Raw genomic sequence first — 24,893 nt, forward strand, 5'->3', positions numbered from 1 at the left:
AGCTGCAAGGGGGTTGGGCATCTTCCACTTGGGAGTCATCAGCAGAAGCCCATAGGCACAGACTTCTCCAAGGTCACTCAGAGGTGTCAGACCCTGTGCCTCCTGCCAATCTGAGCCAGGAATTTCTTTCTGCCCACTGGAGGAAACCAACACCCCATGGATGTGCCAACCAGTGGCCCTTCAGAAAGCACTTGTAAGGTCATGCTGACACATATGGGGAAATAGCACCATGGGTGCTTCTGAGTCAGTGGGGCTGTTGGGAGTCAGAGATGCCACCAACTGCAGAGAACCCTCAGCCACAGCATCCTGCCCTGCCTGGCAGTGCCCCAGAGCCAGGGCTCTGTCGTCCCAAAGATGTCATCAAAGAGATGGCAAGGGGCTGGGCCACTGGGTGAGATAAAAGCAAAGAAGGGACGCTGCGCTTTGACCTTGCTTCGCTGCGGGTCCATGTAAATAACCATAAACCCACTCCCTGTGAGGGAGGATGATTGGTCTGGATGGGAACTAAGCACAGAGAGGTGGCGAGACAGACCCAGCCTCCTGATCATGAGGAACCTGTTTCTCTTCCCACTGCACCAGCCCCCTGCCTGTCCCACCAGGCTCCAGCCCATCCACAAGTGCCAGAAAGCCTTACCCCCATAGACGCGTCTCCTCCAACGTGCAGGAGGGTCAGGTTCAGCCGCCATTCCTGAGGTATGTGGAGGCTGCCTTTCTCATGGCCAGAAAGCCTAGCACACTCAGCCTCCTAGCCTCTGCATGTCCCCCCTTTCTTTGGGGCAACTCTAAGGGGATGTGGTCCTTGGCAAAGCTAGTGCAGAGGAGAAAAAGGAACAGGGCCTCCCCCAGAGGGCACAAAAGGGGCCAGTTGGGGACATCACTAGACTGGTCATCCCATCACTTCTGGGGTGAACTTAAGCCTTTCCATCCAGCCTGGCCTTGGCACGAATGTGAAGTCTCCTCCCCAGGCAGAGGTGAGCAGCTACTGGGTCTTCATACCTTTGGCCACATCCTGCGGGGCTGAGACGGAGCCAGCCTTCCTCTCTCTGTACACCAAGGGGTATGCTGTAGGCCTGGCCACCCCCACTCAGAGTGTGCACTGTGCCTGCATACTTTCTAACTCATCAGCTGGAAAATAGAGTCTCAGGAGGTCCCCCTGCTCCACCAAGTGACCAGGTGGTTAGCTCTGGAGACCGGGGACATCTGGGGTTGTATGTGTCCCTTGCCACAACACCTGTTCCCCTGCGTCTCTGGCTCCCTCCTCCATTGAACTTCCTCCTTGCAGGCAGCCCATCTTCCCCCTCACTCCAGCACACAGGCGCTTGCAGAACTGACTGTCTTGGTGCCACATTGGGAAAAGGGGGAAAGCAGAGATGGGCTGGGAACGTCTCCTGTGCTGCAGACCCACTTGGGGGCCTTTCCCCACCAAGATCTTGAGCCATATTAGGGGGTTTTCCCACACCTAACTTGATCATGGATCTTGAGCCTAACTGCTGAGTCGCTGAGATCCATCATCCAACTCAACGGATGAAAGCCAAGTGCATCTTTCTCCTTCTCAGATCCCCACACCGGGTTCAAAGCAAACCAGCAAACTGTTCATTGTCGGGCTAGTTTCTCCAGTGAGCGAGCAACTTCTGGGGTCCCATAGATACGGGATATGGTCCGCAAGCACAGCAGTCCTGGCCTGTGGCTCCTGGGGAAGAACTAGCTGTCTGAGTGTTCGGCTCTCACTCTCCCAGCTGCTTGACCCTGTGCTTGCATCACCCTTTTTCGGGCTTGGTGAAATGACACAAGTAGAGGCCTAAGAACAGTGCCTAGCATAGGGCAAGAAGCTCCTCAGCTTCCCAGCCTCTGCGTCGTCACAGGCTGAGCACAAACCTTCGCCCTACCTGGAGCCCAGGTGGCTCCCGGGAAGGCTCAATCTGAGTGACTCAGGTCACCCTCGGAGTCATTTCAGGAGCCCACGTGGGGCTCCTCAGAGGGGCTGTATGCTCCTGGAGAGGAACCTGGGAGAGCCCAGCTGGTGGCTCTCATGGAGGGTGGAGGGCTTTACCTATCTGTGCAGATCACAGCCTCCCTGTGAGTGGAGGGACACACCCCACCCTGTCCTCCCTACCCCAGGCCTCCTGGAGGATACCCGTCTGCCCGCCTGCCCACCTGTGCAGTGGCCTGTGGGGACCAGGGGGCTGCAGAGCCCTGCCCCCAGCTCACCCACCCTCTGCACCACAGCATGTTTTCATCTTCCACCCCTCAGCAGCTTTACAATCTCTCAGAGCCAACTCCAGCCTGTTGTCCACAAGCTGTCACATGCAGCCCAGGGCAGAAGGAGCTAGAATTCTGCCTGGGAACGTTGCATTCCCGAGCTCCCCGTGATGGTAGGGGCTCCCTCGAAACAGTGCCCTTCCTGCCCCTTCTGGATGGAGGCAACTCAAACAAGGAAATTCTGATGAATCCACAGATTAAAAAGTAAATTAGAATTAAACATTGTTTAAAACCTGTAATACCTCCAATGGGGAAAGGCCTTTGCAGCAGACATTTGAAGGGCCAAGAGTGAGCAAGACCCACCTCACCTCCACCTCTAGGGGCCAGGAGCCAGGAAGGGGAGGCAGTAACCACAGACCAGGAACCATCAGAGATCCCTCTGCTGAGAGAGGAGAGATGGGGGCAGATGGGGTTGACCCTTGACCCACACCTTGAAAGGAGGCAGGGTTGTGACAGCAAAACTGGGAAAGGACTGTCTGGGAGGGGACCCTGCCTGGGCAAGTGCCTGAAGGGAGGACAGTGGGGGCGGAGTGCTTTGGACAATGGCTGAGATCCAGGGGAAACACAGGTGGAAGGTGCCTGTAGGAGTTGTTGGTGGGGGGGCAGGAACTGGGGTCTGAGAGACCAGCCATCAGATGAATGGGGGCTTTGGAGCTGGCAGTGACATGTCCAGGCCAGGATAGAGGAGGCAGATGTGTCTATGACGTGTGGTGAGAACCGGGTGTGGTGGTGGGGGAGACCGCGTGTCTTCTTAAGGGGAGACTGTTGTCTGTATTGGGTGCTTCTGTAGACCCAGCATCTCGCACAGAGCAGGACCCCATAAATATGTCTGGAGCTGATGAAAGGAATGAAAAGATAGGAGGGCAACAGAGCACGGCCTCTTTGGAGCTGGGTGGCAGTGGGATGTGGAAGGTGAGAGGAGCCTGGAACCCCAGGCTTTCATCCCTAGGTGTCGTCGGCCTGCACCCTGCTGACCCTGCTTCTTTGGGTCCAAGTTATGTGCCTTGGCCTTCGGTTTGGCTGTGGTCATTGAAAGGGGAGACCTGGGTTCGAATGGGGTTCAAACCAAACGTGATCGCTAGCACCCACCTGTCACAGCCCAGGCAATGGACCAGGTCACCCTGCAGGTGGGGACAAGAGTGAAGGGGGCAGAATAAGGAGCCAAGGGAGTGGTCCTGAGTGCAGGATTCGAGAGAAAAGACGAAGATCAGGACAGGAGGAGACCCTGGGTTACCCTGGAGGCCAGGAGGAAATGGAGACAGGGGCGGGAGCAGGTGTCCATTGCATCAGGCGGGCCCCATGCTGCTGGGGCCAGCCTCTACCAGGAGTGGAGGTGATGGCGCTCCCCACCCCCACAACAGGTGCATGTGCCACCCTCTTTGCCCTGTTCTATGTCGACTCCAGTTTAAAGAGCTGACATTGTCCCCCTTTTACTGGTGCAGAAATAGGCCCTAAAAACTGAGGTGATTGTCCTCAGGTCACAGAGCGTGAACAGGGAGGAGTCAGGATCTGAAACCAGGCTGTTGGGGGCCAATACCCACCCTCCTGACCTTTGCACTCTGCTGCCTAACTGCATGCTAAGTCACTTTGGTCATGTCCAACTCTTTGCAACCCCATGGACTGTAGCCCACCAGGTTCTTCTCTCCTTGGGATTCTCCAGGCAAGAACATTGGAGTGGGTTGCCATGCCCTCCTCCAGGGGGTCTTCCCAACCCATGGGTGGAACACACGTCTCTTACATCTCCTGCATTGGCAGGCAGGCTCTTTACCACTAATGCCACCTGGGAAGCCCAGGCTCCTGAGAAATCTGACCTTGATAGAAGGAAGGACGGTGAGAGAGGCAAGCAGGTCAGTGGGGAGAAAAGTCACTCTTCTGGTGACTGGGTCCATCAGCCACATCCTCAGTCTGTTCATTCATAAAAGATGGTTCTATGGTGGGTGATTCTGTGTCCTGCCCTAGTAGGGACATTTCTGGGGATGCCTGTGAACTGCAGGGCTGAGGCTCATCCTTGCAGTCTCACTGATGCATGTGACATGACTGCAGAGAAGGGGGGCCCCTCTGGTGGCCCCAGAGGGACCAGGAGGTCCTGAGCCCTGAGACACACATTGGGATCACAGGGGGAGAATGAAAACAGCCCCCTCGAGTCCTGGTGGGGCTCAGTGGCCACTGGCCTGGGGTTGCGAGGCAGCACTTTGAGAAACACTCAAAGTTTGCAGACTTTCCCATTTCCACTTTGTAAAGCGGCGCCCAAGGACACACGCCTTGACCATTGGAAGTTCTGATGAGCGGGGCTTCCTGGGGCTTCTTCAGTGCTCTGGAACTTGGGAAGCCCTCACTTGGCTGGGCCACCTGCTATACTTTTGTCAGCTTCGAATCCCAAATCCAGCTTGATTCCTGTTGTGGGTGGGGAGTTGCTGATGTCAGCCATGCCCCAGTCCCCCTGGAACAACACTTGGCTAGAAGGCTGACTGTCTCACTTGGCCAGGAGGCTGACTCTCTCACCTGTCCTGAGTGACGGAAGCAGGCACTCCACTCAAGAGCGGGCCTGTCCCTCAGGACTGAACCTGTGGCATCCCTTCCCCTTTCTCGTGAGGCCTGCCCTCCCCTCCACACCTCTGCTCAGCAGCTCCCTCACCCCCCGGGGAGTGTTGCCTTTGCCTCTCACTGAGGAGAAGGTGTTTTTTGTCACCCAGTCCAGGAGGCCTGGAGCCATGTCTGCCCCCTTGCTATTGCCAAGGTCACGGAATGCCCAGAAAAGGGATCATTGCAAATCCCAACAAAATGCCACCCCCTTCCGCAGGGACACAGAGCTCTGACCCTCCTGTGTCCTGGCCGGGGACACAACAAGGGCTCCCGGGAGGCTGTCATGCTTCCTCCTCAGCCCAAAGGCTGAAGGTTGGGTTAGGAAAGACCACTGTGGCCCTTGGAGCAGCTCCTGCGGGGTACACGTGGACCACGCCCTAAACAAAAGGCCTGTTCAGATGAGACCCATCCGCCACCCTGGGCCTGACGCCACTACACAAGGGACTCTCGTTGCTCGTAGGAGCGACCCTGCTCCTGATCCTCACCTGTGCTCCACCCCTTCCTTCACTGACCCAAGAAACAAGGGCACAGACAGGGCCACTGCCCTCAGGAATCACAGTCAGTGGGGGAGGAGGTGTGGGCTCCAACCCATGGAGGTGCCACTCAGGCCCAGTGGGCACAACACGACAGGACAAGGTGCAGCCACAGGGTCAGGAAGCGAGGAGGCGAGGATGGAGCTGCTGTGCTTCTCCCTGAAGACAGAGAAAGGACAGGGTGGCTTTCTGGGCAGGGAGAGCCACATACGAAGGTGCAGAGATGGCTGGTGGTTGCAGCGGTGGTGTGGGGGCTGGGGGGAGTCCTCATGAGAGGGATGCGGGGTTAGTTGAGGAAAGATCTTGGAGGCTGCTCATCTGTTTTGGTAGGAGTCACACCAAGCAGCATGTGGGATCTTAGTTCCCCGACCAGGGATTGAGCCCACACCCCCTGCATTGGAAGCACAGAGTCTTGACCACTGGACCAGGGAAGTCCTAGGCACTGCTCATCTTTATTTTTTGTTGTTGTTCAGTCGCTCAGTCGTGTCTGACTCTTTGCAACCCCATGGACTGCAGGCACGCCAGGCTTCCCAGTCCTTCACTATCTCCCAGAGGTTGCTCAAACTCATGTCCATTGAGTCAGTGATACCATCCAAATATCTCATCCTCTGTCGTCCCCTTCCCCTCCCCTCAATCTTTCCCAGCATCAGGGTTTTTCCCAATGAGCCCGCTCTGCATCAGGTGGCCAAAGTATTGGAGTTGCAGCTTCAGCATCAGTCCTTCCAATGAATATTCAGGGTTGATTTTCTTTGGGATTGACTGGTTTGATCTCCTTGCTGTCCAAGGGACTCTCAAGAGTCTTCTCCAGCACCATAGTTAGAAAGCATCAGTTCTTCAGCACTCAGCCTTCTTTGTGGTCCAGCTCTCACATCTGTACATAACTACTGGAAAAACTGTAACTTTGACTATATGGACCTTTGTCAGCAAAGTGGTGTCTGTGCTTTCTAATATTTATTTATTTATTTAGCTGTGTTGGGTCTTAGTTGCAGCATGTGGGACCTTTGATCTTTGTTGTGGCATATGCAGAATCCTCACAGCATCCTTTGTCGCATTGCCTGGACTCTCTAGTTGTGGCTAGGGCTGTGCAGCGCGTAGGCTTAGTAGTTGCGGTGCATGGGCTTAGTTGCTCCACAACATGTGGGATCTTAGTTCCCTGACCAGGGATCGAACCCATGTCCCCTGCATTGCATGATGGAGTCTTCACCACGGCACCACCAGGGAAGTCTAAGACACTACTCATCTTTAAAGGAAAAATGTGCCCTGGCCAGGACACAGGAGGGTGTAAACAAGGAGGCATCTCTGCACCTAAGAGTCAGAGCACCTGTGTCCCTGCAGAAAGGGGGTGCTATTTTGTTGGGATTTGCAATGGCTTTTCAGGCATCCCGTGACCTTGGAAAGAACAAAAGAACAGATGAGGCCCCTCTGTGGGTCTGAGCTGGGTCATGAATCCAGAATGGGGGAGAGGGAGCTGACAGTCCCTGGAGGCCCCCACCCTGTCCCCTGCCCATAGTTCCCTTGGGAGCCCTGAGCTGCTCAGCTAATATGATTGCCACAGCCCCCCGACAAAACACACACAGAAAGCCTGTGTATCAGGCTGGGCCCTCATTCCCTTCCTCACCCAGGGCTGGAAGGTTCTGGCAAAGCCCACTGGGGTACTGCTGGGAGGGATGTGGAGGAGAGGGTTTCTCCCCACCTTCCTGTAGCCTGGTAACCATGGTAACAATGGGGAACTGCTGGAGGCTTCCAGCCACCTGCTGGGTTGTATGGATGCCGAGGGCCAGGCGGGGACCCACGGTACAGGCGTATGGGCCCCGGGCAGCAGCCTTTGTGAGCAGCAGGAGAGGGGGCGGCAGGTGCAGCCCCAGTCACCCAGGCCTCTGCAAGCAAAGGGCCCTGGGTCAGGGGCTGAGGGCACAGGTCAGGGGACACTTCCCCAGTCCCTTGAGGGGATGAGAGGGCACTTTCTCCAAGGTTCATGCAGAGCCCCTGGTCTCTAAAGCAGCCCTGAGCCAGCAGGCATATAAACTGTTATAGGGTCTATTTAATTTATTATCGAGTGGGTGGGCTGAGCTCGAGTAGCCAGCAGTCCTCAAGAAAGTCCCTTTGGGCTCCTTACTCTTTGACACCATGTGGTCCAGCCACTCGTTTTAGGGAGAGAGAAACTGGAGTTCATGGAGGCATCAGACTTGTTGGCAGCATGGGGCCCCCAAGCAACTCTCTGACCGCCAGCTGATGTCCACTCCCTGAGCCCCCAGCCAGCATCCCATAAGTCTCTCTGAGCTCCCAGTGTCTGGTCCCTCCTAGAATATGTGCCCCCTGAAGATAGGTCATGTCTGTCCAGTCACCTCTGTACCCCCAGCTCAGCCCTGGGGCAGGTGCATGGCAGAAGCAGGTGCTTGGCAATGATCAGAAATGATGGACCCTCCCAGAAGGCAGAACAGGGTAGGCTGGTGGCTGCCACCTCACTCAGGAATATCAGAGAAGTGAAACCCCTGGGCAGAAACCAAGTGCCAGAGCATCCCCGGAACCACCTCCATTCATCAGAGCACTTCTGGGGTGCACCTGCATCCCCCAACTCAGTCCCTTCCCTTCTTTCATTAACCGGACAGCCAGTGCCTAGTCCTCCAGATAGACACTCACTGCTCTGTTCATGTGGGTGAATATGGGCTTCTCAGGTGGCACTACTGGTGAAGAGCCCCCCTGCCAATGAGGAGACATAAGAGACTCAGGTTCAATCCCTGGGTCAGGAAGATCCCCTGAAGGAGAAAATAACCACGCACCCCACTGTTCTTGCCTGGAGAATCCCATGGACAGATGAGCCTGGTGGGCTACAATCCATGGGGTCGCAGAGTCAGACACAACTGAGTGACTTAGCATGCCGCACGTGGGTGAATATTGCTGGTGGGGTAGGACCTCCAGGGCCGTCACCCTCCCTGTAAGCCTAAGGAAATCTCGCCTGACCCAGGCTGATTTCCTCGACTTCCATGAGACCTTGGTCCTTCGAGCCACTGCATTGCAAGTGTCCAAGGCCCACCCTCACAACCCATTCCCTCACTGTGTTCACATCTCCAGGGCTCAGAGCTGCGGAGAGGTGATGCCACAGTCCTGAGCACCCTCCACCCCTCTGTTTCTTGTGAGGCTCCATTCCAGGAATGAAGTCCTAGTGCCGGTTCTGGCACTGCCCTCCTGCCTCCCCGTCTGTCCACTCATCTGCCCCAGGAACCTCCGGAGTCCCTGCTTGGAGGAGCTGACTTGCAATGCACTGGCCACCTGGTGATCTTTGAGTCCTTGAGCTGAAGCCATGGGACCAGGCCTGGGCTACCTGGAAGCAGGCACAGGCTGTTCCCACTGTGGGCTCCCTTATTCCATCTCCCTCAGGCAGACCGCTCCATTGATGGATCGTCTGCAAAGTATCATATCCTGGGGCACAATCCTGCCGCACCTTGAACAACAGGCAGTGCCCCAGGGAAGGCAAAGCAGCCGTGGCCTCTGGGACCTGGCACCCAGCCAGAGGTGGCAGTCGGCAGGGATACACCCCTGCAGCTGAGGGTGAGACAAAGCCAGGTGTCAGAGCCTGTGTGCTGAGGCAGCTATGGTCCAGGGACTGGCATCACAGGCTGATGGCCACAGGCTCCCAGCCGCCTGGCATCTGGACAGATGAGCCGTGTCCTGCAACCCGGCAGCCTCCACAAACAGACCACATGCTCAGTGCCCAGCAGCCACATTCATGTGTTTATAGCAGAGCCACTTAATCATGTGGAGATAATTCCTTCGAACTGCAGAAACCATCCCGGGGCATCCCGATTGAGTGGTCCCAGGTGGCAGACAGAGAAGGCCATGTCCCATGGGCAGGTTTCCAGGGAAGCTGATGGTCTCCAGGAGGGAGGCTAGATGACCGAAAGCCTTTGCCCTGCTCCAGAAAGGAGGCAGGCACTTCATATGATGCTGGAAAAGGATGCTGATGCTGGTGGTGACGGTAGTGGTGATGATGGTGCTGGTGGGGATGATGATGGAGATGGTGGTGATGAGAATGACGATCATGTTGCTGATGGCAGCAATGATGATGACCATGATGGTAGTGCTGATGAGGATGATGATCATGTTGCTGATGACAGCAGTGATGATGACCATGATGATGGTGCTGGTGGGGATGGTCTCGATGGGATCGGTGGTGATGGTAGTGAAGATGGTGGTGGTGTCGATGATGCCGATCATGTTGCTGATGACAGCAGTGATGATGACCATGATGATGCAGAAGAGAGAGCTAGGGTGGTGACTCTCCTGTCCTTATTTGTATCAGCAGCTGCCCTTGGTCCGGGATTTGCTCTGTCAGGCTCTTGCTGAAACCCACGAGCATTTACTCGTAATCCTCCAGCTACTCCAGAAGTTGGTGCTTCATGGGTGAGGACGAGTTTCATGCTCAATCTCAGGTCTCACAGCCACCAGAGGACTCTGGGCCTCGGATCACCTCACTCGTGGCCTTGCCCCTGGGCCAGAGTGGCCAGGATGCCTGGTAAGGGGAAAGCACAAGAAGGCCCAGCCCAGCCCCCAGCTTGGTGCTGGCAGAGCCCCATGTGGGACTCCCCGTGCTACCCCTAGAGTCTGTCTTCCCCTGCCTCATACACACAAACACCCCACCAGAAGGGGGTCACTGAGTCAGCAGTGATGCAGTTGGGAGGTGGGACCCCCTCCCCATGTCCTGGATGCTTTCCCCTCCTGCCGGCAGAATCGTGGGGCTCTCCACTTCCCTGACTCACATCACTGCCTGAGCACCTTCCCAACAGGGAGTCATCACTGCAAGAAACTGACTCACATCCCATCATTTTTCCATAATTCACTTAAACATGATCTTAGGGGTTTAGCAATTTTTCACCCTTCCCAATAGTGCCATCATGAGCACTGGTGTGCATCTAAGTTTATTTCCTCTTGAATGGTTGTTGTTCAGTTGCTCAGTCATGTCTGACTCTTTGCAACCCCATGAATTGCAGCACTCCAGGCTTCTCTGTCCTTCACTGTCTCCTGGAGTTTGCTCAGATTAATGTCCATTGGGTCAGTGATGCCATCCAACCATCTCATCCTCTGTTGCCCGCTTTTCCTCCTGCCTTTGATCTTTCCCAGCATCAGGGTCTTTTCCAGTGAGTTGGCTCCTCTCATCAGGTGATCAAAGTATTGGAGCTTCAGCTTCAGCATCAGTCCTTCCAATGAATATTCAGGGTTGAGTTTCTTTAGGATTGACTGGTTTGATGTCCTTGCTGTCCAAGAGACTGTCAAGAAGTCTTCTCCAGCACCACTATTCAAAGGCATCAATTTTTTGAGGCTCAGCCTTCTTAATGGTCCAACTTTCACATCCATACATGACTATGGAAAAACCATAGCTTTGACTAGACGGACCTTGAATGGTTAGGTTATGTTTATATAAGTAGGATTTCTGGATCCCAGGCTCTGGGCCTCTATTACCTGATAACTTTCTGAGAAAATTGTGCCGCACACCCCCAAAGCAGCAACGCCTCACTGGAGTAGCTTCCTCACAGCTTCACCCTCAATGAGTATTTTCATTTAAAAATGCATTTTTTTTCCTGTTCATTACAAGATTGCAAAGGCGCAGTGCCTGATGGCTTCCTTTTGCATCCCTTTTAATTCAACAGAGCCTTTAATGGATGAGATGGAGTAAAGCTGGCTTTCGAATTGCTAGTGTAGTGCTGCATGGGCAAGATATTAATCTTTCATGCCTCTGTCATGTGGTCCCAGCAGTGTAATCCTCTTTGAAATCATTTGTTGTTTATTCTTACAGTCCCCTGACAGTGGGGAGAGCCCCAGGAGCCTATTCACTAATGCAAGAGAGCTGCAGAAATTTGCCTGCAGACACCCACTCCCCTCAAGGTGTGGAACTGCACCAGGGCTGGGGGCACAGGGCCCCAGCAGAGGGTCACAACCCCCGAAGAGAGCAGCTTCCACCTACAACCTGCTAAGGTTAGGGGGTTTCCAAGGGTGGCTGGTGAGTCTGCTTCCCAGGGCTCCTGGAGAAGATGACCACAAGTGGAGGAGTTCAAAATGGCCATGTTTGTTCGCTGGCCGCTTTGAAGGCTGGAAGTCTAAAATCAAGGTGCCTGCGGGACTGGTTCCCTGTGGAGGCTCTGAGTCTGCTCCAGGCCTTTCTCGACATCTGGCGTCACTGGCCATCCCTGGCCCTCCTTGCTTTGGTAGATGCATCACCCCAAACTCTGCCTCCGTCCCATGCCTCCCTCTCTGCATCTGTGTCTTCTCCTCTTGTACGGAAACCTGTCACTGGATTTAGGGTCCGCCCCAAGTGATGCTAGTGGTAAAGAATCTGTCTGCAATGCAGGAGATGCAGGAGACGTGGGTTCGATCCCTAGGTCGGGAAGGTCCCCTGGCAGAAGGCAGGGCAACCTAATCCAGTAGTCTTGCCTAGGAAATCCCATGGGCAGGGGAGCCTGGCAGACTACAGTCCACGGGGTCACAAAGAGTGAGACACAACTGAGTGACTAACACACAGGTCAATCCAGGATGTGCCTGCACATGCTCAGGAGCTCAGTCATGTTCGACTCTTTGTGACCCCGTGGACTGTAGCCCACCAGACTCTTCTGTCCATGGGATTTCCCAGGCAAGACTACTGGAGTTGGTTGCCATTTCCTCCTCCAAGGATCTTCCCAACCCAGAGATTGAAATCCATGTCTCCTGGCAGATTCTTTACCACTGAGCCACTTAGGAAGCCCCAATCCAAGATAACATGCCTTAATTATATGTGCAATAACCTTTTTGCTGCAGAAGGGCATATTCAACTGTACCAGGGATCAGGACTTTGACATGTCTTTTGATGGGCAGGTCAGGAAGATCTGCTGGAGAAAGGATAGTCTACCCACTCCAGTATTCTTGGGCTTCAGCTGGTAAAGAATCCACCTGCAATGCAGGAGACCTGGCTTCAACCCCTGGGTTGGGAAGATCCCCTGGAGAAGGGAAAGGCTACCCACTCCAGTATTCTGGCCTGGAGAATTCCATGGACTGTATAGTCTATGGAGTCGCAAATAGTTGGACACGACTGAGCAACTTTCACTTCACTTCACTTCACTTCTTTGATGGGCAGGGACATGGTTTGAGCCACTACAGCAGGTTTCTGCCACTGATTCCCACCACTGCCCCCAGAGCCCCCTCTGTGGTTTTCTTTCTGGTCTTCTGATTCTTCGTCGTTGAGAGGGACTGCATGTCAGGTGTTACTGTCTACGGGGCAAAAGTGGAAGGGTGGCAGGTGGACCTGGGGTTGAGCTGGGTTGAGTTGGATCACCCTACTGAAAAGCCAGCAGTTGCACCCAGAGCTGGGGCCCATGATGAGGAATGGGATCCAGTATGGAGTCACCCTGTCCACAGTTGCCAGTGTGCTTAGAGGGCAGAGTCTCCTCCTGGCCTCAGAGCAGTGGGCAAGCAGCCTGGGGAGGCCTCACAGAGCTCAACTGTGGGTGACAGGGTAAGCAGGTGAGACAGGACAGCGTGTTCCATCAAGGGCAGATGGGAGGCATTCAGAGAGCCTCCATATTCAGGATGTGAGTCTGTGCTTCCCCAGGGAGGGGCAAGTTTATGCTACAGTGTTTAGTCGGATCCATCAGACACTGGCGAGCAGCCTTTTTCTCAGCCTCCCTATTCCTTCTACAAAAGACAACAAGGTCCATCCCCCAGCATCTCCTAAGGGTCACCATTAAAATCCACCTGAATTCCAGGGGTCCGGCACCGCCGTGTGTGTGATCATGCAAAGTTCCGGGGATCAGCCACGGATAGTCAGCCTCATGCTGTGCCAGGCACTGACTGTGCCAAGTACAGGGGAGAGGCTAGCTGGACACGGTGGCCAGAGGTCCCTGAGCAGCACTGGCCAGAAGTAGGCGGCCCCCATCCCCACAGCCCACCACCAGCCCCTCAGTGTTACCACCGCGGGTGAGGTGAGAACACCCACCACTCCCCAAGGCCTCCCGGCCCCAGGTCATCCAGAGCCCTAGAGAGAAAGAGACTCCAGCATGACTGGGGGAGGGGACTGGGGACTGTGTGTCCAGGGACTGCTTGGTGGCACAAGAGGGCGCCAATGCGTCCACTTAGACTGGAGAGACCAGCTTTGAGACTGCCTGTCAGGGGGACACCAGCATGCCAGCCTCTCCCTTCTGCTGCCATCCTGGGGGGTAAGCAGTTAAAAAACCCACCCCTCTCCCCCGACCAGGGAAGCAGCTTGGAGCTGCTTCATCCATCCGCCTGCCGAGAGCTGGGACCGCCTCTGCTCTCTCCCGTGTCTCTGCTGAGTCAGGCTTTGAATCACTGCAGGAATCGCAGCCCTGATCACTGGCGGCAGGAGGCGGGGGGGTGGGGGGGGGTGGGGGGGGTGGCCCTTCCTCCCTACCCCCAACTCTGTGTTTTCCTCCCACCTTGACTCAGCTGGAAAGACCCCAGTCCACTGTTATAGGTGAGGAGACATTTCTCTGTCCCTTCTATTCAGGATGCCCTTTGAAGAATGGGGAAAACCAGGTTCACTGTTGGTCTGACCACTTGGGGGAAGGGTATGCGTGTGCTTGGACCTCCTGCCCCCTCCCCGAAACCACAGTTCTTGGGTTCATTGATTATCTCGCTCAGAGGTGGATGCAGAGCTTCTGTCTCTGACGCCCCAGCCAGGTACTCGCAGCACTGCAGCCTCAGCCAACCGACTGGAGATGCGCACCGTGCTGGCCGCAGAGTGCCCTGGGCTCAGTTCTGCCCTTGGGTGCTGCCTGGAGTCCTCTGAGATTGCACAACCGCCCCCCAGGGAGCTGGTGAGTGGCAGGGCAGGGGGAGTCCAGCCTCACCCAGATCTTCTCACCAGCACTGGTGGGGAGGGAACCCTGGAGGTGGGCCATTTAGACCTGCAGTTCTTTTTCTCTTTGGGATGAAGGGCAGGGCTTGGGTTTCACAAGGAAAGGCCCTCCAGGCAGTCAGCTGAGTCCCTGTTCTGCAGCAGGAAGCCCCTGTCCCCCTGATGGTGGCCAGCACAGGGGACAGAGCTCTCTGGTCCCACTGTTCTTTATGTTTAAGACCCTCTCCCCCTGAAGGACAAGCTCCTGGCACCAGAATGGGGGAGAGATGCTCTCATCATGAAAAGAGAGCAGGGGTGGGGGAATGTTGGGGACACAGCTCTGCCCCCCAGCACACCCCCACTCAGATCTCACACTGTGTGGGGCCCCCCGACCCCAAGCCTCCTCCAAGGGGCTGCTTCATGTTGGGCTACCTGGTGGGGAGATGCCTGTTGAATTGATTGTGGCCTGGCTTCCCAGAGGGAGCAGCCCCTCCTCCATCACTCTGGGAGGATCCACTGAGGCAGGAGAGAGAGGAGAGCAAACACACTCCTGGGTACACTTCATCCCAGGGGAGGTGGGAACGGGCCCAGCCCTTCTGCCTCCCCCCAGAGGTATGGGGCACACTCTCTGAGGCTATGTTTGAAATGTTCTCTGACTGGATGTCCGAGTCACCCAGATGGCTCTCAGGACCTTGTGGCTATCACCGCCTACCTGGTGGAGACCTGAGTCCTTCGTCTTCACTGGCCCTGTGGAGCATCTGCTTTTCAGAGCAGCAGGAGGCTGCTCGGTGCTGGTCTGGGACATTGACCATGAGGTTGCAGGTCCTTCCACATGTGGAGCTCGGTGCCACCTTCCTGGACTGGCCAGGGTGGAGCATACAGGCGGTGGGAGGAAAGGGCTTCCCTGGCATCTCACAGGGTATGTGAACGGACAGCAGACCTTGGGCTGCCGGCTGATAGAGTGGGCCCGTGTGTGTGTCTGTGTGTGTATGCACATGTGTGCTTGTGTGTGTGTACACACACACACACACACACACACCTTCAGAGGCACATCCTGCACCCAGGCCGTCATTATAGCACTTCCCCAGGGCTGGCCTGGAGTGCTCCATCCTGCCGGGGTTCTGGTCTCTCCCTAGACTGTCTGGATAAACTTCCTATAATGGGAGGAACTCTGATACACTTTCACAAAGGGGGATTTCAAATTAGTTCTAAAAAAAAAAAAAGAAAGGACTGCATGCTGACCCAGAATTCACTTTGCCCTGTGCAGTCTATGCACCTCCTCCTGGGACTTCCGGAGATGAGATTCTGAGGCCACAGGTTCAGGAAGCACTGTCTCTCCTGTACTCTGGTCCCCCTGTCTCTCTGTCTGTCTGCCTGTCTCTGTCTTTGGCAAGTATTTCCACACTCCAGCCACCGGCCTTTCATCTGCTGCTATGAGTCATATGTGCACACAGCCAGATCTGTTTCTGAGTTTGCGTTTCTCTTTTAGATGGTTAAACTTTCTTCTTAAATAGGCTTATTTTGAAATGAAACTCGCTGTTCCTGCAATCAAGGGAAAGCCAACATTACTTGTCATAATTTAGAGATCACTAGAAAAATAAGTAGATAAATTTTAGATTCAAGAACTATCTGAAGTATGACCAGAACACACAGACTTTGAAAAATCCCTGTCTTGGGGATCTCATAGCGATTGTTTTCGGGGAACTGGGGAATTGCTGCCTGCCCCTCCCCCTCCAATCATCCCCATTCCCCTGGTCACAGGTGGAATACCTGGTCCAAGGTTATTCATGTTCCAAGGGCAAGTTAACAAGTCCTTCCTCATCCCTGCTCAGGTAAATAAAAGGGGTTGGAAAGCCTAAGGGGAAGAGGGGTGGGTAGTACATTGTATCCCCCAGTTGGATTTAGGCAAGAGAGGGAGATTTTATTGGGGATGAGGGTGCCCAGGGGCTGGGCTGGTATTCGAATGTCAAAGATTTAGACCGGAAAGCTGTAGAGAGCATTCTTCTCCAGGAATCATCTGAGAGTCTGGAAAAAATGGCAGGAAGTCGCCTTAAGAATGTTGACTTTGGAGTCAAGTAGACCTGCCCCAGCTCTTTGCTTCTTGGGGCATCAAGGAAGGTCATTTAGAAGATATGAATAACAGAGGTGTTAGAAATTAAAAGTGTCAATGCCTCCCCACTGTTGGTTAACCGCTGTAGTGTGATAGTATGGGGTGACCGGGGCAGGCTGGAGAAGCAGCCATGGCATTGGACCCCAAGGCGGGTGACTTTGCCAGCAGATGATGTTGCTCCCCCAGGGGGAGTGGCAGGAACAGGTGTTGGGGCTACCATAGGTACAGGAGCATCAGGGAATGGGACTCTGGTGACAGGCGGACAACCCGAGGCTGGCAGTGAAGATGGGCAAGAGAGAGAATGTTCCAGGGGAAGCCATGTGGATGGAGCCAACAGGCAGCCAAGGTTCTGAACCTGGGCCTCAGGTCAGAGGGGTGGGATGGAGATGCATCTGTGGGCTCATGGGCATGGAGGTGAGAACTTAAGCTCAGAGCATTGTTCAGCAGGGGAGATTCCAAAATAGCAGTGCTTGGAGGAAGCGGAGGCAGCCTGGGGTGAAGGTGGAGGGTGTGATAGAGGTGGAAGTTGTAGAGGTGCTAGAGGTGGTGGAGGTGGAAGTGATGAAGATGAAAGTGGTGGAGGTAATGGACATGAAGGTGGCGGAGGGAGTGGAGATGGAGGTGGTGGAAGTGATGGAAGTGAAGACGGTGAAGGTCATGAAATTGGTGGAGATGATGAAGGTGGAGATGGTAGAGATAGTGTGCAAGTGTATATACATGTTCTCACATGCATATACATGTGCTCTATGTCTATGCATGCATACCTGCCTCTGTACATGCGTCATGAACCAAGGGTCACCCTGGTCAGGAACTCCACACCTGATAGAGACTGTCAAGTCCAGTGATGGCCTGCAGTCCCAACCTGGGCCTGTGTGGGCTGCACTCTCCCACCATGAAACCCCTTGGAGGAGGTGCTGAGGTTGCAGGAAGAAGGAGCACATGATCATGCTGAGTGGGTGTGACCTGCCTGCACATGTTCAGCACCACCATGTCCCAGGACAAAGGATTCCCCAGGGAATGAGACTGACCCAGTGGCTGCCCTGTGGGCTCACCGTCTGGTTGGAGGACAGCCAGGTGGTGTCTCCACAGGTTAGGGTACAAGCTCCTCAGGAAATGCACATGCTGACATGATGGATGGGCCCCTGGAGAGGTGACATCTGAGTGGGGACACACAGTAAGAGTGTCCTGGGCAGAGGGGTGGCACCTGCCAAGGCTCAGTGACAGAAGAGAGGGGAGGAGAACCCCAGCCCCACATGGGTGTTCCATGCACTCCTCAGACTGGACGCAGCCACCACCAGTCTCCAGAACACCCCCAACCTGCTGCACCCCACCACTTCCCCCATCTCAGGAGCTGGCAGTTCTTCTGCAGAAACCTGAGAGTCACCCTGCACCCCCACCTTCCTCTAAGGCCCCACATCCACCTAAGAGCTGGCTTTTTGGTCTCCACCTCCCAACTCCACCAGTCACCCGGCCACCCCAGCCTGGGCCTCCCCAGCTCCCACCTGGATCATCGATGGTCTCCTAATGAGACCTCCTGCCTGACTCTGCCTTTTGTCCCCCCACCCTTTCTACTCTCACCCTGGAAAGCATGCTGTCTCACCTTTGTAGGGAGGAGGTGTTTGACTGTTCCTCTCTTCTGGGGGACAGCTCAGAGCTGTGGTTCAGAGGAGGGACTCCCAGGGCTGTTGGGGGGCCATGGCCAGACTGACTTACCCACCCTGAGCCTCAGTTTCCCAGCCATCACCAGTGATGGGTAATAAGCAGTATGAGCCTCACAGGGTGTGGGGTGAACGCTAAGTGAATGAGTGCACATGGAAGCCTTTATCCTGGCTCCTCGAACCTCGGCACTCAGTCCCCAGCAGCTTGGACTGGTCCTCGCCCAAGGATGAAGTCAAGGATGCTGCTCAGGTGCACGTCTGGTACCTTCTCCATCCACACCCCTCAGAGGGCACTCAGGTGTCCTGGACCCCAAGCTATTCGAAGCCCAGTGTCAATGCAGGGTGCTGAAGGCCCAGCCCTTCCCCAGGAGTGTACGGGTCATTGTGTCGAGGAGAGTGACGCAAGGCTGCAGGCCAGAGCTCGAGGGCAGGCAGCCCCACCTCCGACGGCACCTTCCAGGTGCCATGTTGAGGCACCATGAGCAGGATTTTAAAATTCTACACTTATTTCATCTCAGTGCAGGAGCGGGAAAGAGAACATACAGTCTGTGTGAGCAACCCAAATCAAAAATAAATGAGGCAAGAAGAGGAACCAAAAATAGTCAACATCAGAGGCAGCAGCCTGCAACAGTGGCCAGCTGTCCCTGGCGAGCGGTTAGGAGGGAGGCTTTACGTGTATTACTAGGAACAGATTAATCAGGCCTGCAGTCCAATGATAAATCAGAATTACTAGCAAAGTAAAAGAGGTTAATGAGGACTCAGGGGGCACAGTGCCTCTGTGCCTTCTCCCCTCCTCCCCAGCACCCCACTAGGCAGTGGGGGCACAGGCTTGGCCAGCAGGCAGCATGAAAGTCATCTATAAGTGAGGGGGTCCCCTTCCTGACCAGAATGTCCCTACAAAAGGACAGAGCAGAGCTGCGAGTGCCATGGATCTTGTAAGGATCCACACTCCATCTTTTTTTGGTGGATGTCACCTCTTTTAATAGTTGTTCAGTCGCTCAGTTGTGTCCGATTCTTTGTGACCCCATGGACTACAGCACACCAGGCCTCCCTGTCCATCACCAACTCCTGGAGATTACTCAAACTTATGTCCATTGAGTTGGTGATGCCATCCAACTATCTCATCGTCTGTTGTCCCCTTCTCCTGCCCTCAATCTTTCCCAGCATCAGGGTCTTTTCTAATGAGTCAGCTCTTGGAATCAGGTGGCCACAGTATTGGAGCTTCAGCTTCAGCCTCAGTCCTTAGAGATAAAAGTTCTGCGAACTATGACCCGAGGGCCAGATCCAGCCTACCACCTGTTTTTTGTTTTTTGTTTTAATTTTTTTGATGTGGGCCATTTTTAAGGTCTACTGAATTTGTTACAATATTGCTTCTGTTTTATGTTTTTTTTGGGGGGGGGGGAGGTTGGCCGAGAGGCATGTGGGATCTTAGCTCCCAAACCAGGGATCAAACCCACATCCCCTCCATTGGAAGGTGAGGTCTTAACTGCTGGACCACCAGGAAAAGTCCCTGTTTTTGTAGGTAAAGGTTTAGTAGTTTTTTGTTTGTTTTTTCTTTTCTTGGCCATGCCTCTTGGCAAACGGAATCTTATTTCCCCAACCAGGGGTGGAATCCATGTCCCCTGCAGTGGAAGCTCAGAGTCTTAACCAATGGCCTGCCAGGGAAATCCCTATAAATAAAGTTTTATTGACATACAGCCACACCCTCTCATTCACAAATTGTCTCTGGCTGCTTTCACAGGGCAGAGATTCACAAAGCCCAAAATATCGCCCTCTGGCCCCTCGCTGCACAGGCTTTGGTCCCCACCATAGATGTCTTTCATCAGATGCTCCAACATCCAGAGGGGTATCCAATCCATCAAAAGACATCTCCCAACAATGGGGGTTTGTTTGGTGGTGTTTCAGATTGCTGATGTTGGTTAGGGCTTTGGAGATGTCGTTTGAGTCAAAAAAGATTCTGCAGTAATTTGCTTTCTCTCATGCAAGGAACATCTTTGGGGCAGACACATTTGAGTCACATGATTAACCTCAGACCCCGAAGGTTAACAGCCACAGGAAAGCCCTGGGCCCCACCTGCTAGCCACCCTCCCTGCTTTATTCCCCAGACATCTGAGGGGGAGGAACAGGTGGGCCCCCACAGGGCAAGGCAGAGCAGGCCCTCTTGGGGGTCCTCTTTCCTGTGATGTCCTTGGGGCCCACCTCCCACTCCATGAGTCACACGGAGTCCTTTCAAACCTTGAGCCTTGCAACACGTCCACCACTTGGGAAGGAAAGGACCCTTTAGACAGACTGTAGTGCCCAATCATCATTCTGAGTAGGCGTTTTCTCATGGCCTGTGTGGAGCACTTGGAAAGTTTGCATAACACGTCACCAGGAAGGTTATCTCCCAGGAAGAGAAGAAAAACCACAAGGAGCTTTTCAACCGTGAAGGTTTGCATTTCTGTGACGCCTCCAAGAGACCCCTCACTCCTGACATGACCTGGGTGGGGACTACAGGATGGAGAGCTAGTGTGCACCAGTGAGGAATCCCCCAAACCATGACCTGGGGCCCCTCCAGCCACCAGCATTGACAAATACACCTCCTGCATTTGCCCCCCCTCCCCAAGAGAGGTTTTGAATAGAGCCGGGCAAGATGCTGCACATCACACCGCCTTTGAGATGACTCTGCTTCTGGGTATCAGTTATTAAACTGGATTAGCGTCCAATCCCCAGAGAGGAGGTTGCTATCTCATATGCTAAAAACTCAACAGAATCCCAGAGTTGGCTTGAAAACCACCAAACCATCCAAACTCACCTAACCGCACGAGATGAACAGGGACCAAGAGCTCCCATGGGGGCCTGGCTGAGCGCTTTCTACGGTGACCTCACTCAACTGAAGCACCACGTGGAGAGAGGTACTGCCCGAGACGTGGACCCAGGAAACAGGTGTGTGCTCACAGTGATGGGGGTGGAGTCCTGCTGGGGGCAGGGGGTCTGTGCCTCCAAAGGGTGTGTGTGAAGGTTGCCCAAAGCCCCTTTGCTCAAGGAGGGAGGTGTCGCCTCAGTAACTCCTAAAACAGGGCTCTTCAAACCTTTTCTACAGAGGACCAGAAAGTAAGCATTTTAGCCTTGCAGTCTGTGCAGCCTCTGTCCCAGCTTCTCAGCTCTGCCACACGATGTGAGAGCAGTCATAGCTGATATGTGAATTAGTGTTCTGGCCTGAATGTCTGTGTCCCCCAAAATTCATATGAAGGAAAGTGCTCAGTCGCTCAGTCATATCTGACTTTTTCCGACCCCATGGACTGCAGCTGCCAGGCTCCTCTGTCCATCAGTTCATCCGCAGCTGCCAGGCTCCTCTGTCCATCAGTTCATCCAGGCAAGAATATTGGAGTGGGTTGCCATTTCCTCCTCCAGGAGTTCTTTCCAACCCCAGTGATTGTACCTGTGTCTCCTGCATTGGCAGTGGATTCTTTACCACTAGCCCCACCTGGGGATGTTAAAGCCCTAATTCCCAATGGGATACTCTTTGGAGTTGAGATCTTTGGGAGGTGGCTCAATCAGTAAAGAATCTACCAGCACCACAGGAGACCTGACTTCAATCCCTGGGTTGGGAAGATCCCCTGGAGAAGGGCATGGCTACCCATTCCAGTATTCCATGGACAGAGGAGCCTGGCAGGCTACAGTCCATGGGGTCACAGAATTGGACATAACAACTGATACTGGGTTTAGATGAGGTCAGGGTGGGGTCCCATGTTCAGTGCCTTTATAAGAAGAAAAGACCACAGCAAGCTTGTTCTCGGCCTCTGAGGACACAGGGAGAAGGCGGCCATCCTCAAGGTCGGAGGAGAGTCCTCAGCAAACACTGAATATGCCCACACCTGGAACTGGGACTTCCAGGCTCCAGAACTTGGAGGAAAAAATGTCTGCCATTGACAGCCCCCCACCACCACATGTGGCATTTGTTATGGCAGCTGAATGTGCATGGCTCTGCACCAATGAAAGTTTATTCATGGACACTGAGATTTGAATTTTATATAATGTTCATGTCCCATGAAATATTCTCCTCTTGTTTTTCTTCCAACCACTTAAAACACGTGAAAACTATTCTTAGCTCAGAGGCTGGAGAGCGGAAGTGGACCCCGTGGGTGGAAGTTACAAGGATGCAGATTTCAACTCCTCATTTAAAAAAAAAAAAAAAAAGGACCTTTTTCATCATTTCTGTTGTCCCCAGAGAACTAATCTGCTTAGAGTTCCCCACAGGTGGAGGTATGTGTGGCTCAGCAACATGGGGGCTTTGCAGAGGAATGTGTGTGTCTCCAGAGCCCTGGACTGACTCTGTCCTTCTCAACCTTGGGAGCAAACAGGACCTGTGAACCCAGTTCTCCCACTACACTTGGGGGATGTGCCTGCCTCCCAGGGTCCTGACCCAAAGAAACGTGACTTACCATGAAGCGGATCTATTCAGCGCTTGCTCCTTAAGTTGTGAACACAGCTGGAACCCCTGTGAGGTCTGCCCTTAACAAGAGCATACTTGAGACACTCTCAAGACCTGCCTGGCACTCCACTTTGGTCTGTGGTCAGATTGGGGGCACAGAACAAGATGACTTGCTGCAGGTTACCCCATGCAGGCCACCTCCTGCCCCCTGCCCCAGCCTGAGACGCCGAGCACCCTGAATCACCCCTTGTGCTGAAAATGGAGGCAGAGGATTTCCCTGTGGTCCATGGATAAGACTCCATGTGCTCCTGACGCAGGGGGCACAGGCTAGATCCCTGCTCAGGGAACTAAGATCCTACATGCCACAAGGCACGGCCAAAAAGAAAAAAAAAAACAGAGGCAGAATTCAGGAGGCAGCCTCCTCATGAGGAAGAAAAATTCCAGAAGATTCCCTTTCCACAAAAAAAGCAACATTTCCTTGAACCCCACCCGCCAACCAGGATTCTGCTGATAGACTGTGTCCCAGCCTCACCAGCTGGAAGATGACTCAGGAAGTGAGGCCCGTGGGTGGCCAGTGGGCCACTCAGCAACTCTGTCATGTTTATTGATCCAGCTCAAATCTATGGCTCAAACGGGTCCACAGAGAAGCCCTGGAGACTAAATGAAGTATCCTGAACTTTAAGCCCAGTGTTTAGCGGTCGCCTGCCCTCCCACTTCCAAAGGAATCTCTTGAAGAAGCATTGGCAGATGCTTGAAGAAAAACTATTTAGTCTTAGGGGCCACAAAAGAAGCTGTGGTTTGAGGCCTGACTCACTGTGGTTTCCCTGGTGGCTCAGACGGTAAAGAATCCACCTGCAATGCGGGAGACTTGGGTTTGATCCCTGGGTCGGGAAGATCCCCTGGAGAAGGAAGTAGCTACCCACTCCAGTATTCTTGCCTGGAGAATCCCAAGGACAGAGGAGCCTGGCAGGCTATGGTGGCCTTGAGTAACATTTAATATTCTAGGGCCTAGAGTCCTGACTGTAAAGGTACCCCCACCTTTGAGAGTTAAAGCAGCAAGGGCTGTGTGTGATGGGGATACTCAGCCAGGGGGCTCTCCTCCCTGACCCCTCCCCAGGGCTTCTCTTTTTTTCTCTTTGCTCTCCCTCCCCACTCCTCTCCCTCCTGTTCTCCCCACAATACCCCCCCCCCAGGCTGTTTACTTCTCCCTTCTCTTTCCCCTTTGTTTTCCATCACCCCTTCTGTGTCTTAATCCTGCCGGGACTGTAGCAGCCAACTCCCTCAGCAGCCTCAGAGCCCCGTGCCCACCCCTGGGGCACAGGGGGGCCCACTTGGGGGGCGGGGGAGAGAATCTGTGCTTGGGCAGGTGATAGGCCATGTCTGGGGCTGCAGATGCAGCGCAGCACAGATGGAACATTCCATCCACACCCTCCCTCTGGCTCTCCCCTCCCTGCCCCCCCAGGAAGGGGCATCCCCCTCACCTGTCCTCCCAGGCTGCCCCACCCCCACATCACCTGCAGGCACCTGCTGTGTCCTGGCACAGTGCTGGGACCAGGACTGGGAGGTGAGTGAGAGGCAGATTCCTGCCCAGATTCCCTGTCCCCCCGGGAGGGCGTCCTAGCAGTCCCTGACTCAGAGCGCAGCTCTGGAATCAGCCCAGTCCTGGGTTCGAATCCTGGCCATAGGCCTGACCTCTGACCCTCAGGGTCATCATCCATGAAGCAGTAACCCCCCCACCCAGGGCTATGGGGACAATCAAATGAAGAGACGAGGGTAGAAGGTGTGTAGCCCAGCCCTGGCACAAAGCTGGCACCAATAAGCAGGAACTCTTTTTAACAGCCCCAGAGCTAGCTTGGTGGCTGCCTGGCTGTATATCTGTCCCCACCCCCTGGCAGAGAGGGGCCCCCCGGGTTGTCTGGGGCCCTCCTCAGGACACGCCTGGGACTAGAAGCCACACCCTGTCTCGCCAAGCATCCTCCGCATTGTCGCTCACGCCACCAGCTTCCTGGTTGGCCCGTGGTCCCGCCGTGTTCACCTTCCACGTCGTACACACCAAGATGTTCTTGTCTCCGGCCACTTTGACCCGAGAGCAGGTACTCGGGGCATTTTGGGGACTCTGCTTCCCAGGATGGGTTCTGTGCTTGAGGGGACAGCACCCCACCTCCCTCTGCAGGGTTGGGGTGCTCCCTTGACTTCCAGGGTTCCTCGGCCCAGCAGTGCCCTGGGCCCTGCACTCCCACAGGACTGGCTACAGCCGGGGTGGGAGCTGCCCCTGTGGACTCCCTGCTAGACTCAGGCGGAGCCCACGTGACCAGCTGTCACAGCAGCTGCAGGTGTCCCCCCCTACCCACCCCGGAGAGACTGGCAAGCCTCCTCTGACCCAGTGACTGCTGGGCGGCGGGCGGGCTGGTGGGGCGCGGCATGTGGCACCCAGGGGAGGTGTCTGACACAGCTCTACCTCCCGGGTGGCTGGCTTCTGCTTTCATCGCCCCGTCAAGGAGCTGCCAGAGATCAA

The 24,893-nt window shown here is 54.6% G+C and overlaps 1 protein-coding gene across 5 annotated transcripts in view; it reads left to right on the forward strand.

The window, feature by feature from the left end:
- Nucleotides 1-24,893, forward strand: part of KCNAB2 (potassium voltage-gated channel subfamily A regulatory beta subunit 2) — a 96,027-nt gene that overhangs the window by 2,514 nt on the left and 68,620 nt on the right. Inside the window, exon 1 of one of the 5 annotated variants that reach the window (XM_070385120.1) lies at nucleotides 16,550-16,672. The exons of 2 other annotated variants lie outside the window; for them this stretch is intronic. The gene's annotated coding sequence lies outside the window, so the exon portion shown is untranslated. Of the gene's footprint in view, nucleotides 1-16,549; nucleotides 16,673-20,392; nucleotides 20,890-24,340; nucleotides 24,472-24,893 lie in introns of those variants that run through there. 2 more of the 5 variants (XM_070385119.1, XM_070385117.1) reach the window with 2 other exon arrangements.

This window comes from Bos mutus, chromosome 16 (assembly GCF_027580195.1).
Source record: "Bos mutus isolate GX-2022 chromosome 16, NWIPB_WYAK_1.1, whole genome shotgun sequence".
Classification (NCBI taxonomy): domain Eukaryota; kingdom Metazoa; phylum Chordata; class Mammalia; order Artiodactyla; family Bovidae; genus Bos; species Bos mutus.